This window comes from Aythya marila, assembly GCF_965140915.1.
Source record: "Aythya marila genome assembly, chromosome: 22".
In the NCBI taxonomy this organism is placed as follows: Eukaryota; Metazoa; Chordata; class Aves; order Anseriformes; family Anatidae; genus Aythya; species Aythya marila.
The window spans coordinates 5,266,137-5,281,558 of record NC_139063.1 but is presented as its reverse complement, the minus strand read 5'-3'; positions in this window follow the sequence as shown (position 1 = coordinate 5,281,558).

The following is a 15,422-nucleotide window of genomic DNA, read 5'->3' as shown; positions in this document are numbered from 1 at the left end:
CAAAGGCAGGGGAAAAGTTTAATCTCTTAGCAGAGCTCTTTTGCCAACATCATCCCTCTGGGGAAGTGATTTTCTCATGCAGGTCATTGATATTATAACAGAGGGCCATTAGTAATCAAATAAAAAGTGCTTTCAATTAAACTGAGGGCTTCTGGTTTGATAACATCTTTCAATAGCAATTTGTAACACTAATACAGCATAATTGCTGCTAATAAATGGGTAGGTAGCAGACCAGTTATTATTATGATTTTTCTCCAAGCAACATCAGGCACTGAAAAGTGTCTCAGGCTGTATGAATTTACTGTTCCTTGTGAAAAGCATTGAACTTCCTCTCTCCTGGTCCTCTGAGGTAATTCAGTGAACAGACAGTTTAAGGTGCTAGTAAATTTATGTTGTGAAAATTATTTGTCATTTAATGTTCAACTTGGGAAGAAGCTTCAACAAGCCAATGTACACTACCCTGCGCAATTCCTTTAATGAACTAACTAAGGATCAGAGCTCTGGCAATAAATTTTAAATGGCTTTACACTTCAGATAGACATTTGGATTTATTTATTTTTTAATCACCAATCATGGCCGGAACTGTTTTTTGAGTTTTACAATTGCTGTGTTATTTTATTGTTCTGTGGCCTGCTTCCCACTATTATATACTGCAAAGATTAGACTGGAAATAACAATAAATGTTGAACAGTTATCTGTCCTCAGGTAGTACTATGTTCTTCGGTGGAGATTGTTATCCCTCTTCTCTCCGTGGAGAAAATTAACCCTAATGATAGGGAGCAGGTGGCATGATAAAGTGCTTGAGGCATCAAACAAGGCACTGTAGGGATGGGTAGGGACAGAGAGTCTTTGCTCTCCCAGACTATCCTAAGAAAAGTGAAGGACAAAGCACGTAGGTAAACGTACGGGTGAGCAATGAGGTGCTCTCCTTCCCATACAACTGAGCACATTCCCACACGTCTGACTGTCCATCCCGGATGACAGAGACCTGTCTACAGTTGTCAAAGGGCAGCTTTTGGAACAGCCCCCAACACAAAGCTCACAGTAATATTTCTGGGGTCACAGCAGACTGCTTCCCACATTGTGCTCTCACACTGCACAGCTCTGTGACCTTCACCTGATGAAAAAGTCCCGGTTTCAAAGAGAAGGGTAAAAGGCCCGTTCCCATGCTTGGGGCTGAATGTTGCAGCCCAGACCACTGCAGGCTCATACTACAGCCACCTCTTTCTTACTGCCTTAGAAGCAGGTACAGCAAGGGAAGAAGCAATCCCCCGATATGGTGGGCAACAGAGAGACAAAGGGGCAATGTCCCCATATCCATCAGTCAGCTGGAAACAGGGTCTTCAGCACCACAGCACAATCTTACATGAGTCGAGCTGCTACCAGGTAGCTGGTGTGGGCACATCCTGTCCTGGAGCTCCTGGTGACTCAGAGTACAGACATCTCAGCACACAGCAAGGATCTGGAATGGCATTGCCCCTCTGGCAGCAGCGGCCCCACTCACATCGTGTGCCAGGCCTCTCAGTCTCAGGGACTCTGTTGCAGACCATTCAGACAGGCATAAAATTAGTAAACTGCCTCCATGGGGGAAATCACTTCCTGACCTTTCATGCAATCAAACTTCAATGTAATCACCTGACACTTCTCGTTTTTATCAGTATACCCACAAATTAGCCACGGTGTCTCACCAACTAATAGGAGGAAAGTAATTACTGGCACTACTGCTGGAGCTGATAGCAAGGGCTACTTTGGGAAATAAAGGATTAATTTCAAATATATATGTAGGAGATCTTGATAGCAGCAGGTGTAAGGGGAAAAGAAAATTTAAAGTTGACATAATTGTGGGAAGAGAGATACAATTTTAGAAGTGAACATGTATTTGGAATTAAGGTTCAATCCTTTTAGCATCTTGGACGGCAACTGAGACTTCTCAAACCCAGAGGCCATTTCCTTCCAGTAATAACTAAACAAATAAAACTCACAAAGAGAAGGTAATGAGATAAGGAGGTATCCTTCCACGTCTGAGGGGCTTGTCCCCATAATCAGAGTATGGGGAGAGGGGAGATCAGGCTGATATTAAGCCAACAAAACTACACCTGATTAAAATGGACAATCTGACATGCCACGCTGCAGACCCCCAAATGCTGCACTGGGAAGAAGTGCAAGGACTGGTGGGAATAAGTCTGAAACAAGACACGGCCAGTGTCTTCCCAGCTGCTGGCATGTAAAAAGGGGATGGGGACACATCTCCTCTCACCATGCTGGCCTCTAGAAGGGGCTAGGCTATAACAGGGGGAACTCCCCCATATAAGCAGTGGGAGGGGTTGCAGAGAGGTCTCTCACCCTCACACTCAGTAGGATCATACTGGGCCACATTTTTTACCAAAACCTTCAGTTTCTCTGTATCCCCAGAACACTGAATGCACAGCAAAACTGGGAGACAGCTGCCAGAAGGGAATGAGATCAGTGTGAGAGGGAAAGGATAGGTGCTTTGAAAGGCAGGCAGCATCCTGGCCTGGATGAGGCTGCCTGCCTTAGAGCATGAATAAAAGAAAAAAGCTGTGCTTTTTCTTTTTAGGTAAGTTTTCTAGACATCTGGGACACCAGCTACAGTGGAGAGGAGGCAGAGATGCCCCCTCTGCAGAGCAGCTGGATGAAAGGCCCCCTGCTCTCAGGAGGTCAGACACACACCTACCCTGCAGAAAACCCAGCTCCGGGTGCCCACCCACAGCCTTGGTCATACACTGAATAAGAAACAGCCCTGGAGAAGGGGCAGAGAGCAGCAGCCAGGATGGCTTTCCTGTGTAGGACCAAGGGACCGATCCAGCACGAAGAGAGACAGGGAGCAGCCTTCATCCAGCACCATGCGAATCGCACGTGGGGCAGTAGGCCTCAGTCCCATTTCTTCACGTCACACCCTGACATGTTCAGTGTAATTTCGCACAACACTCGACCCCAAGACATCCCCTGGCACTGTGTACACCCCTGGGCACCAAAAGGAGCCCAAAGCTTGAGCTGGTCTCTGCTCGGGGGGCCTTTCCCCTGCCCCACACAGCACCGGATCAGAGCAGGGTCAGATCTTGCTGCCCTGGGGACATCCTCTGAAGGATGCGGAGGTGAGGTGTGGGGAGCACTGTCCACAGCAAGAACTGCTTCCCAAGCAGTTCTGTCAGGTAGGGCTTTGAGCTCTATCCTTGCAACATGGCACAGCGGTCACTAGATGGCCCCATCTGAATACAAATGACAACCCTGCCACCGTCCCCCGGCTCCAGCACGCACACAAACCCAGCCCCGCACCCCCCCACACACCGCTCCCTGGCTGCTCTCCTTGACGCTGACAGTAATTAAAGATAACACCACTTAGCCTTCTGTCATTTGCACTGAATCAGTAATGTTTGATTTGTTTAACCTTTGCATCAGAAAAGTTAAATAAATAAATAAGAGCCTCGGCAGGGCGTGCAGAGCCCAACAGGGAATTGGCGGCGGTGGGGATGACGTGGGGCTACGAGAAGGACGTGGGGCAAAGGGAAGGATGCTCAGAGACCTTTACTCCAAGTTGGTGCAGCCTGTTGGCATCCTGCGTGCTCTCTGCACCACCAGGGCGGTGGGGTTCTTCCCCCGGCCCCTCTCTGCTCCCCTCTTGTCCCTGTTCTTGGAGGGAATTGCTGGTGGCAGTTCACTGAAAGGAAAATACACTGGTCTCTTCCTGAAAATGGTGTCAGAGCTGGAAGTACTGACTGTTTCCATCTTGATTTTCATGCTGGGAGCATGGATTAACCCAGATGTTAAGCTGTCAGGTAGCCCCAGGTAAGAGAAAGTAAGGCACAGATGTGACGTGAATCTCCCAGGCCCATGGAGCAATGCCAGAGGCAAAGAACAAGAATGGCCAGAGGGAGAGTGAGCCTGGGAGGAGGGAGCCAAAGCAAACAGCGTGATCTGGCCACAAGTGAAGGATGAGTGTGAGATTTTCAGTCCTCAGAGGTTCAGTAGCGGTATAAGGGTGGGGGCATTTGACGCATTCAGAGCTCAGCTGGACAATGCCCTGAGCAACCTGCTCTCTATTTGCCCTACTTTGAACAAATTGCAGGACCAGAGACCTCCAGATGTCTCCTCCCACACAGACAACCCCGTGTCCTAACATTTCTCCTCCGGGCCCTTTCCAGGTTCTGCTTGTACAAGCCTGTAGTTCAGCCCTCGCTGTCTGGATCCTGATATCTCCCATCCAGCTGTCATCACTCTGCAATGCTGCACAGAAGCTCTTGCAAGAAGATTAATGGCATTACAGCAGCCTCTGCAACTGCTGTGTCCTAGCCTAGAGCCTGGGTCACCAGCAAGGAATGGCTGGGAGGTTTTCAGTCCCAAACCACAGACTCTTTCAGATTTTTGGAGGACTCTTAAGGCTGCAAGCTCCTCTCACCTATCTGTCTGCACCCCTTACTACAGGGCACAAACAAGAAATGGAACAAGGGTGGATGCCTTGCTGGACAGACCATTTTCTCCACAGGGCCACCCCCCCCCCCCCCCTCCCCCCCCGATCCCATGCTTCAGGGACAGGCAGAACATTTTTGCCTTTGGATCTACATGCAGGAATCAGGGCCATCCCTCTGGCAGTCCATGGACAGTCCTTATAGCAGCTGTAAGCTATTGCTTGCAGTCTGTGCTCCTCTATCCATGTCCTCTGTCTTGTTTTACCTAGCTGCTCATCTCAGACTTAATCTTTCCAGGTCATTTAAGCTACTTTATTTCCTTAAGGAGAGGCAAGTGGAGACTGTAACTGGAGCTGATAAAACCTTAGACTTTGACCTCAACATTTATCTGCTTAGGCTGAAGCTTTCCAATTCTCCAGGCTGTGCAGAGGAGGACAAGTAGCTCCATTCCCCTTGGAGACATTCTCATTTAAAGGTAGAGGGCAAGAGTGCTCTTGCAGAGCACCCTGCTTGGGGATGCTGATCTTTAGGCTCGGGGTTTATTCAGCCTTGGAACGGTTGTTCCCTCTTCAGTGGCCTGAGTTGGTCACAGTATCTCACAACATCCCAGGGGGACATTTTTCTTCTTTCTTTCTCAAAAGAGATCGCAGAACTGCTTGTGCTGTGTGACAGGGAGACAGGAGAAGGCTGATCCCATAATATGCCCAGGAACTGCAAGACATCATTTCTCATATCACAGGAAAATGGCCCACGGCCATCAAAAGGAAAAAAAAAAAAAAAGATGCTCTAATAGCAGCCCATTATCTCATGACAATGGCTCTGTTAACACAGGCTAACCCTTCCGATGTGCTTAGAAATCTGAGAAAGGAAATGAAAGGTGCTGTCGGTAAGGAGAGCTTGTATTTAGTGTTTCTGTCCAAGTGGAGAAACGGGAAGTGGAATTTGAGACAGCAGTTCTGCAGGCTTAAAGAAATAGATTGAAAAATGCATTAGGAGTGCGGAAACAGCATAAAACATGTTGCAGTTTGGCTCATTTGGAATTCCAGTCATAGAGGCAGCAACACTGTGGAGGATTTAGCTTGCCAATCAACATCTTATTTATTTCCTCTGAACAGGATATCTTTATTCTGTGTCCGTTGCTGCCTCCAACACCTATGGAGATTGCAAAATCAAGCAATATGGCTCATTTTTTTTGTTTGCTTGGTTTGTTTGTCCATAGCAGCATGAGATGCGGGAAAATATCAATACTTCAGAAAGAGCTCCTTGGCACTGTGGAAGACTCTTTCACCTCCAGGTCACCCAGCTGTGTCTGGCTCAGATACAGGGATTACACAGCAGTGAAACTAGAGCTTAGCTTGCTAGGGATCATCTGCTTCGTCTTGGGTTGAAATATCCTCCTAAGTGCCTTAGGCTGGGGTGGATGAGAATAAGAGTGAAGCAATTTAGAGGAGGACAAAGACAGACTGGAAAATAAAATCCAGTGTTCCTGTCCCACATCCTCACCACTTGAAGCGGGAGCCCAGATGTGCATGGTTTATGTCTGGTGGCCTGCATGAAATGAGTTATGGCCCATTGCTCAAACCGAGAGCTGCTCCCAGCTGGCTGCACTGGAGCCAGGCCCTGCTGAGGCTACAAGGCTGAAAGCCTGGGGTGGTCAATGGGGTCCTATTTACAGCCCTAGTATGTGATGTCCATGGGAATGCAACCCAGTAGTCAGGGCAACAAGAAGCTTTATATTGTTTCAGAAAAATCAAACAGAAACAACTGTTTGAGGTTGGGGTAGTAAGGGGGGAAGCTCTTCCAGAATTCCCAGGGTGGGAGAAAGCATTCAAATTCTCATTTTCATTCTCTTCAAGAAAGAAACCTTTTCCAGCAGTTGTTACTTCAGAAAAGATCCTGATCCTTTCACTAGCCCTCCCTGAATCAAACAAAGAACAAGGTTCACTTAAATGAAAGCCATCACTCAGAATGTTTAATACATAAAATAGATGTCATGAAATGAAAAACATACTGGACCTGTTTCTTCTATGAAGTATTTAGATTTCCCTATTCAAAACAAAGTTTTACGATTGTTTTTCCTTGAAAAATATTTGAACTCTACTAGAAAAAATAGTCCAACTTTCCAAAAAGAGACATCAGAAAATAATTTTGGATTCCAATAATTGTAATACTATGTTTTGTTTGGGATTTTGGAACTGGAAAAAAATAGGCTTTCTGTGGGAAAAAAAAATAAATAAATACAGTAAATCCAAGACAGTAGGGAGGAAAGCCACATGCCAAAATTTTAGCATGGATTTTTTTTTTTTGCTTCCAAAAATCAAGAATCACAGCTTAGGTTGAAAAGAAACAAACAGCATCATTTCAAGTGAATGTATTGAAGCACAGCCAACTGTTGTCGTTTCAGTTGTTCTCTCACCCTCTCAAAGTTTCATGTTTCTCCTATTTAAATAAAAAACTAGAGCAACAAAACAATCCTGCTTGCTTGAAACATGTCTAACCAAAGGCTTAGCCACCACATTTTCTGTGGGAAAGATCTTTGTTTCCTGCTGAGCTCTGTGATGGTCCAAGCTTCTTTGTGGTCAGTGGAGCTCTGCCTTTTAGACTTTCTGGCAACCAGGCTCAGAAATCATTGAGGGTAAAGGTTTTGTACAGATTCTGAAGGAGAGCTGTTTACAAAGAATAGCACCATGAATTCCTATTAAATTAAGGTCTCATCCTGCAGGACCTCTGATACGCTGATTATCTTCAATTCTCTATTCCTTCACAGCTTCTGTTCATCACATTGCACCTTCAGCCAACACCATCTGTGGTAGCACCAGCTGTCCTTTTGTACATCCCTGCTGTAGGTCCCAAAGCACTTCACAAGCCACACCATTGTGACATCCCTTCTCACCTCTGGGAGGACTGAGACCCACAAGCAGTTACAAGGCTCAACAGCGTTCTTAGTAGGTAGAGCCTGATGAGGCTGAGGACTTACAATGGTGGATCAGCCACTCAGGACCCAATTGAGCTCAGGTGCTCATGAACTGGGTGCTGCCATCTGACAAAGAACAATGCTGTACCCCAAAATAAAACACAACTGTGTTATGGATAAAACACAACTGTGGTAAAAGGGCCACACAGCAGGAAGATAACAGACCTGCCACAGATTTGCCTTGCAAGTCCACCAGGCCACTATAACCTTCAGGGGAGCATCAAGGCCTACCCCAAAAAGCTTCAGAAGGAGAAAAGGCTCTGTGCTTTTACTGAAGCAGTGAAAGCCTGCCCAGGGTGTGTCACAGTTAAAACCCATGGACCACAATGACCCACAGATACTGCTTAGGAAAGCTGGCATCTAGGCCTAAGTGGAACTAGCGTGACCCAGAAGCTTGCTTCATCTTTTCTGCATGGAAGTCAGTCCCATCCAAACAGACGCTTTTTCTTTCTTCTGTTCATTTGTTTCATCCTTCTGGAAAAACAAGATAAAATATCAGTCACTTTTTAGCGTGGGGCATCAGGGGAAGGAATCCTATTGATAATAAGTGCTGATGAAGAGGGAGAGTGGGAAGCACATCTGCAGAGGATACTTTCTGATAGATTATTGTCTGCTGGGTGTCGCAGGCCCATTTCCTCCCATCAGAATTCTGCTGGTGGAAGCACTCCCGGGAGACACAGCTCCACATCTGTACACAACACCAGAGCTTACAAGAAATGTGAATCCTGGCTTTCAAATGCCAGTAATGAGAGAAGAGCGGGGGAGTAAAAAATGCTTCTTTTATTAATCAAATTCCCCCCTCTCATCTGCACTGCCTGCCACCATCCATTCTGGAGACCGTCATCGAAGTGTGAGGGCATGCCAGCCTAGCTGCTTGTGAAGTCTATCGGTAGAGTAGCCTCAGGTACCACATACTCAATTTGACGCTGATACCACTGCCAGGGTTCAGGCAGCTAATGGAGGACTGTGTTTAGCTGCCTGGAGGGGTGATCCATCACACGGAGCTCAGGTTTGACTGCGAATGGAGGATGCCAGGCTCATGAGAGCGATACCAACCAGGGTAGATAGTGTGAGGACAAGGGAAGAGAACATTCATACTGATCTGTTTAATTCCTAACCCATCACCCCTGAGCACCAAAATGCTGAAATGCCCAAGGGGAGAATGCAGCCTAGGGCAGATGCAGACTGGCAAAGAGGGAGCTGTCAGGAAATATAAGGGAAGAGCAACTCATCTAGACATGGACAAGGTCAGAAATCAAAGATCTCCTAATGTACTCTGGCAGAGGGGGAAAAACAATATCATTTTTCTGCAAGAGGAATGGATAAAATTCAAACAAAATGGGGATGTAGGGGAAAATTATGGGATCTGGGTCTCAGCTGGGTTTCCAGTGATCCTCCTCTTGGTCAGTGGTGGCTGACATCAAGGACCAGTCATTCCTGGGAGCTCAAACAAACAATACAGCCATTAATTGCTCACAGGACAGGGTTGCCCATCTGGGACCAGTAACAACCAGTCGCAAGTTTTTGAATTCTTGTTGTAACCAATAGAATGGAGAGGGTATTGGGCTGAGTGTCCAGCAGCAGCACCTTTGCCCCAGGCTTCCACATACTGCTGGCTTACTGAGGCTTGAGTACAACATAAGGGCAGGAGAGTGTCCAGGCACCTGTGCTGTTTCAGCACAATGCCTCTGCTGACAAGCACAAACCAAAATCTTGTCAGCACCAAAGCAGAGGTGAGTTTCCTTCAGACTGTGGCTCAGGCTCCCAGCACAGCCATTTCCCTGCCGTGCCTCACTGTTCCCTTAATCACCCAAGTCTGCAGATGGTGCTGTCTCTCCAGTGACTGGGATAAGTGACATCGGGGACACAGGGCAGCGGCCACCTGCAACACCCCTGGTGACCTCAGGCTGTCAGCTCATTTCACTGGTGTCAGTGGTGGCCAGCACCAGCTGCTGCTCGCTCCCAGGCTGGCATGCTTCACGTTTCCTACTTTTTCTTTTTTTTTTTTTGTGATTTCTTTGACAAGCCATTGGGTTCAGCTGCAAAGCCTCAGCTTCTCCCTGGCCTATGAGAGATATCATTTACATCCTCTGAAACCAGGCAGCTGGCAGATGAACCGAGTATCAAGGTATCACCTGTGGATGATACCAGAAGTGGAACACTCATGGTCCAGGGATGTGAAAACCCTGCACACTGCCCTTCTACTGCAACTTTTTTCTCTCTCTCCAGTGCACCTCTTTGGGGGTTCACTGACTCCTGCGAAACAAATGTAGGGTTCACATACATCATAGCATTTTGCAGCCACTTGCTGGTTATGTATACTCTAAAGTTAAACTGAATAACTGATGGGCTCCCATTCAGGACACCGTGCAACTGTGGTGTCAGGCCTGAGAAGCTGTATCTGAGCACTACTCCTTGTTGTAAAATTCCGAAGAGTGTGGGTTGTGGGAAGACCCAGATCTGCATTACGTATGATTCAAATCACTTGCAAGAGGTGACTTGTACAAATGTCTAACTGGAAAGCAGGATCAGGAAAAAGAGGTTTTGTCCTCTGCAATGCAAAAAAAGTGCAATGCAAATTGTAAGTGACTTACCCCAAATCACTGCAGGCACTTTCAACACAGCACTCTCCAAATTACTGCAGGACCCTCTGTAGGCTGGAGCCCTTTCTGATCCATGTACATTATTATTCTGAGAGGAGCCATTGCCAACTTGACTTGAGGGTAAAAGGATTTGTGTAACTTTCTGTGGCCCTGTTGCCAACAAGAACACGTGGCATCTATTAGCATCAGCAGAAGTGATGAACCTGCACCTGTGAGGGTAAAAAAATGCATACCCCTAGATAAAACTGACCCCCATGTAAAGGATAATACATTTGAAGCTTTTAATCAATCCCATTAAAGAGAAGTGGTATCTACACTGCTGTAAGCAAACTGCTACCTGCAACACTGCCAGGCTGGCTTAGACAAGCATGTTGATCCTTGAAGCCTTTTTCAGATGTAGAGATTGCCTTGTGCTGAGGTGATATTGAATTGATTCAAAACAAATTTTAGGATGTTTCAGGCATTAAAGTTCTTCAGGAAGGTCAGTGGTTATATGGTACAAGCTGCTCCTTTTCAATCTACCCTTTAGTTTCAATTTACAGTTCTGTAGAGAAACATAGAGTGCTCTGATTCCTGGTTTTAAAAGAAAATAAAACAAACTCGTGGTGAGCATGGGGAGAAATCTTTGAATTTGATTGTAGCAACTTCTCTGCCTGTGTCAGTAGCTGGTCCTTGGATCTCATGTCTAAAAGCACATTCTTTGCTGTTGTGAGATTAAAGAAAATTGCAAAACCAAAGGAATGCTGCTGCACCCAGACCTTCCTGGTTTAGAGGCTGCAGCCTGCTCCCTTACCTCTGGGAATGTGACAGCCATCAAGGGACCTGGGGAATCCAGGGGGGAGGCAGTGGGGCTATGGAGAGAAAGTTAAAGACTTGCAGGTGTGGGAATGGACTTTTGTATTCAGCATTACAAAAAAGGTCATCCATCTGACTATTTTCATGGGCTATTGAAGAGAGAAATGTGACAGGGAATGATATGAGGCATGAGCCTGCCAAAAGTGGGAGCAGATGGGGCTGTGGATAAGGGCTGCTGGAAGTCTCCTGGAGGACAAGGTGGTGAAGCACTGGAATGATGGAAGTGTGTTAATGAGATGGATGTGCAGGAGTGGAAAATGGTAGTGGTGCTTTGACCATGATGGTCAAAGGATTCCATGGAGACAAGGTTTGCAAGGAGCGGTAATAGCTTCTATTAGAACAATTGGTATCATTGAGGTGAAAAAAATGACTAGCTTTTGAGAAAGCAGACATTGCAGAGCCATGAGAAGGAAATCGGGGTGAAGTATTTCAAAAAGTACATGCAGAGAGAACCTGACATATGCATTCATATAGCTAGTAGGCAGGTTGCTAGACGTTTTCTTCTCTGATGTTCTTTCATACCATTTCCATTCATGCAGGCAGGGTGTAAAATTTTTCTGAATCACAGTGGAATGACTCACATTTCCCTTGTTCTCATGTTTACTTATGTAAAAGATAAGAGAAAGCTCAGGACAGATGGAGCTGTATCCTTGCTACTCTTGCAACATGCACTTTTTTTCTTCAGTGTCCAGGACCACTCCTATGCACTGCAGCAATATATTGGTGCAGTGGGCCAGACAGGAGGTGTACAGATGGTGTGAATCAAACCAAATATCCTCAAGGTGAAAGCCAGAGTTCTCTACTTATGGAGAAATGGAAAATTCACTTATTTGAAGACAGCAAGGTGGAGGTAATTTTCATTGCTAGAGGTAGCTACTAGAGGGAAACATGGTCACACTCTCTCTCAAGCTAAGGCCACCTAGTTCATGGCAACATGGCCATAATACCTCTCAAATCATGAGCAAAATGAATGCATTCGCATCAGACTCGGGTGAAAGGAGATCACTAACCTAGCTGAATCTCCAGCAGACCCTGATATCCTCACATCTGCTTCCTGCAAACCTGTGCTTGCAAGATAATGCAGGTGGTCCCGCGCTTCCTCCGCTGCTCTGCAAGTCATGGGTTACTCTGAGAAGCCTGAAGGGCCTGTCATTTTTCCAATACTTGAAAAAACAACTTTTCTGCTGTCATCTTCGCCCCATTATTCTCCACGGCGGCCCATTAGAAGGAAGGTTTAATTCGCAGTCTTTCTCCACATTCTTTTCAGCAGAAGGGACTAGGCACTTTTTGTTAGCTTCCTCAGTGACCTCCTTGGTCCTCTGCTTTCCCTCTTTTCTAGCTTGTTTGCAAACTGAATTGCTGCTTTTATTTCTTAAAAGGGCTAATGACCTCTCTTAGTAGCACATCTTAGAAGTGCTGCTTGTCGCAGGTTATTTAGCATTTCAATGCCAGCATACAGTGTAAAACTGCACCAGTACTCTTTTCAGTTTTTCACTACCGGTAGTTAAGTCAGCTTGATTTGTTTCAGAGGCTTTTTTTTTCCTTTTATTTGTTTGTTTGTTTGTTTGTTAGAGAATCTAAAAGGCCAAAACACACAAGCAGTTTACGTTATTAGGACACAAGGAAACAGCCTCAAGCAGTGCAAGGGGAGGTTTAGATTAGATATCAGGGAAAAAGAAATTTCTTAGAAAGGGTGGGTAGGCATCGAGACGGGTTGGAGTGGTGGAGTTGCCATCCCTGGAGGTATGGGCATGGAGCTTAGGGACATGGTTTGGTGGTGGACTTGGTAGCATGATGTTTGGACTTGAGGATCTTATGTGTCTTTTCCAACTTAAATGGTCCTATGGTTCCGTGATTTCTTTTCTGACCACCAGTAGCTGGTTTCAGGCAGTAGTAGTATTTCTCCTCTTCAATAGGACAGAAAACAAGTGCAAATTTGATGGAAACCTTTGAGACATGAAAGCAGAAACAGACAATTCTGTCCCTCTCACTTGTCTTTAGAGAAAGCAGGACCATGAATCAGAGAGAAATTGCTTTAATTTTGCTATGTATTAATAATACTCTATTTCATTTATTGTGAGCAAGAGGAATACAGACCTCCCCTGCCTCCTGCTACATTCATAATTTATCCCCAGCCAATTAACTTCTTCTGCTGGAGAATTAATAAACTATTATATTACTGATGCCAAAAAGGGGGTATGGCATTCTCTGTCTTTCTGACAGTGTTGTGAGAAGTTATGTCTATGACTGCAGCAGCAAGAAGAGTTTTCTGAATTTCCTTTTGTACCAAGCGGCAGGAGGTGACACCTTGTAGGAATTACTTCTCAATTTTTAGCCTATTACTAACTTTGTGGTCACCCTGATCTGGTTTTTCTCAAAATCCTGATACCAATCTCCATCCCTCAAATTCTTCAGAGTCAGTGGAGGTGCTGAGGTCAATTAAAGAGGTTAAATGGTGAATTGTCCATGTTTGCCTCATCACTAAGATGCACAGTAACTTTAGACATTCAAGAAATTAAAGGCAGCACTTAAGTTCAGGGTAGGATTCATCTCACTTAGCTACAAGTCAGTGAAGTATGCTGCTACAGCTGAAGTAGACCCTACAGACTGCTTTCAAAGTCAGTGAAGAGAAATAGGCACTGTGAGGAGCAATTCTTCTCTCCAGTGTAGACATCTACTTCAAGAGGACATAAAGCACACTCCAGGAAGTACTGGCTCTATCAACCAGACCTGCACCAGGGTGGCCTGTACTGCAAGTATCTGTGTGCAATGGAGAAGGCTCCATTTTTGTGCAGTCTAGTCTAAATCCTTTCTGAAGGACACCCATGCCGCCTTCTCTTGAGGTGGGTGAGGTGTGGAGGAGGCTCCATGACCGGCTCATTGTGGTGCCAGCCTCTCAGCCAGCTCTTGGGCTGAGTCTCACGACCCAGGTGTGTCAGTGCATGGCAGAGTACATGCGGAGAGGCAGCCTCAGACTACAGTGATAAGGTGCTTTGTGATCCCAGGATGCCTTTTGCAAGATACCACAGACATCTGCTCCCAAGTGAACTCTTCAGTTCCCTCCCTACCTCTTCACAATGATCTGCACACCGAACCCACCCATTGCCAAGGGACTGCTGATGGGAGCCACCTCTCTCTTTCAGTTGCTGCAACTATTCCTGACCCTTATGCAATACAAAAAGTTTTTAGGGCAGTAAACATAGTTTATTTCCACCAGAGAAGCCACTCTGCAGTGTCATGGTTATAAGCAGCTTTTATACTGCCTCAGATCTGCACACCCTATGCCCTCATAGGAGCTGTAAAGCAGGGGATGGTGTCAAACAAAGCCATGGCTCTGCCAAGCAGGTTCTTGTTCGGAAATGTGGCTTTGTTTACACTTAAGCTTTTTGAGAGAATGCATGTTTTCTGCAAGCAAAATTTCTTAGACCAACAATACCTCTTTTGTTTTGGCTAGAAATATTTCTAGGGGCCTGACCGCCCATCATCAGAGGCCAGGCTGTTTTCTTTTCACAGAAGCAGTAACGCAGTAGCCAGCCACCAAACAACATCCCACCCCACCACCTCCACCCCCAATCTTGCTTTCAGTGTTTCAGTGAAATCTGAACTAGAGAAACAACTGTTTAAATATTTGTTTAGTTTCTGCAGTGATAAAATCCTCCCTGCTCCGCAGCGGACTGAAGGCTCAATTTCTGGCTCATGTAAAGTTTTATTTAAAAACTGAAATGTCCATGTAAACAAAGTAGAAGTGCTATTGTTTCTGAAGTCAGCTCTGGGCTTTTCTCTATGGTAACCTCACAGAAGGTAATTAGGGAGCCATAGCAACAGCTACACCTCCTAGCATACTGTCTGCTCTCTCCCAATACTGTGCAAGCTCCAAAACATACAGGCAAGCAACCTGGGGATGCTGAGCTGCTTTACATTGTGTAAGAGGCAATTGATGTTTCCCAACATCACTTGGGGCTTTGTTTTTGACAACGTTGTTTATTTCTGCTCCTTTTTTCGGAACAGAGTCACCGGCCAGAAGCTGTGAGTGTGTGTCCCTGCCTTAAGAGGCCAGCCAGACGTTCTGTGTGCCTGCCCATCCTCGCTGGCTGAATTACCACAGGCTGGGCTCGCATCTGTGTCCTGCAGCCGGTTCTGCACTGGGGGTGATGTTCTATACCTGGGAAGGTATTGTGGCCTCAGCTCTCCCCAGGTTTGAGCTGTGGGCTTTGTAGCTTGTGGGATTTTGCTCCATTGCTGGTTCAGGTTTTATCAAGCTTGGAGTTACCTGATTTGTATTGTTGTCAATGTCCTGTTGTTCCCTGGCCACCACACTGGTACCCACTCCTCCACAGTGGGTCCCCTCTCATCCCTTGTATAAAACAGGTTCTCTCCCCAAAATGTAGCCTGGCAAAAAAACTCTGAGCGGGGGTGGAAAAGCAGTGAGGCTTTGTGCTAGATGTGACATCCAAACACTGAAAACAGTGATTATCTCCATCTCTCCACGGGTGTCTTTCCGTTTGTAAAATGGGCCAATAACATTGTTCTGCTTTATGAAATTCTTACAGGAGACATCCAAAA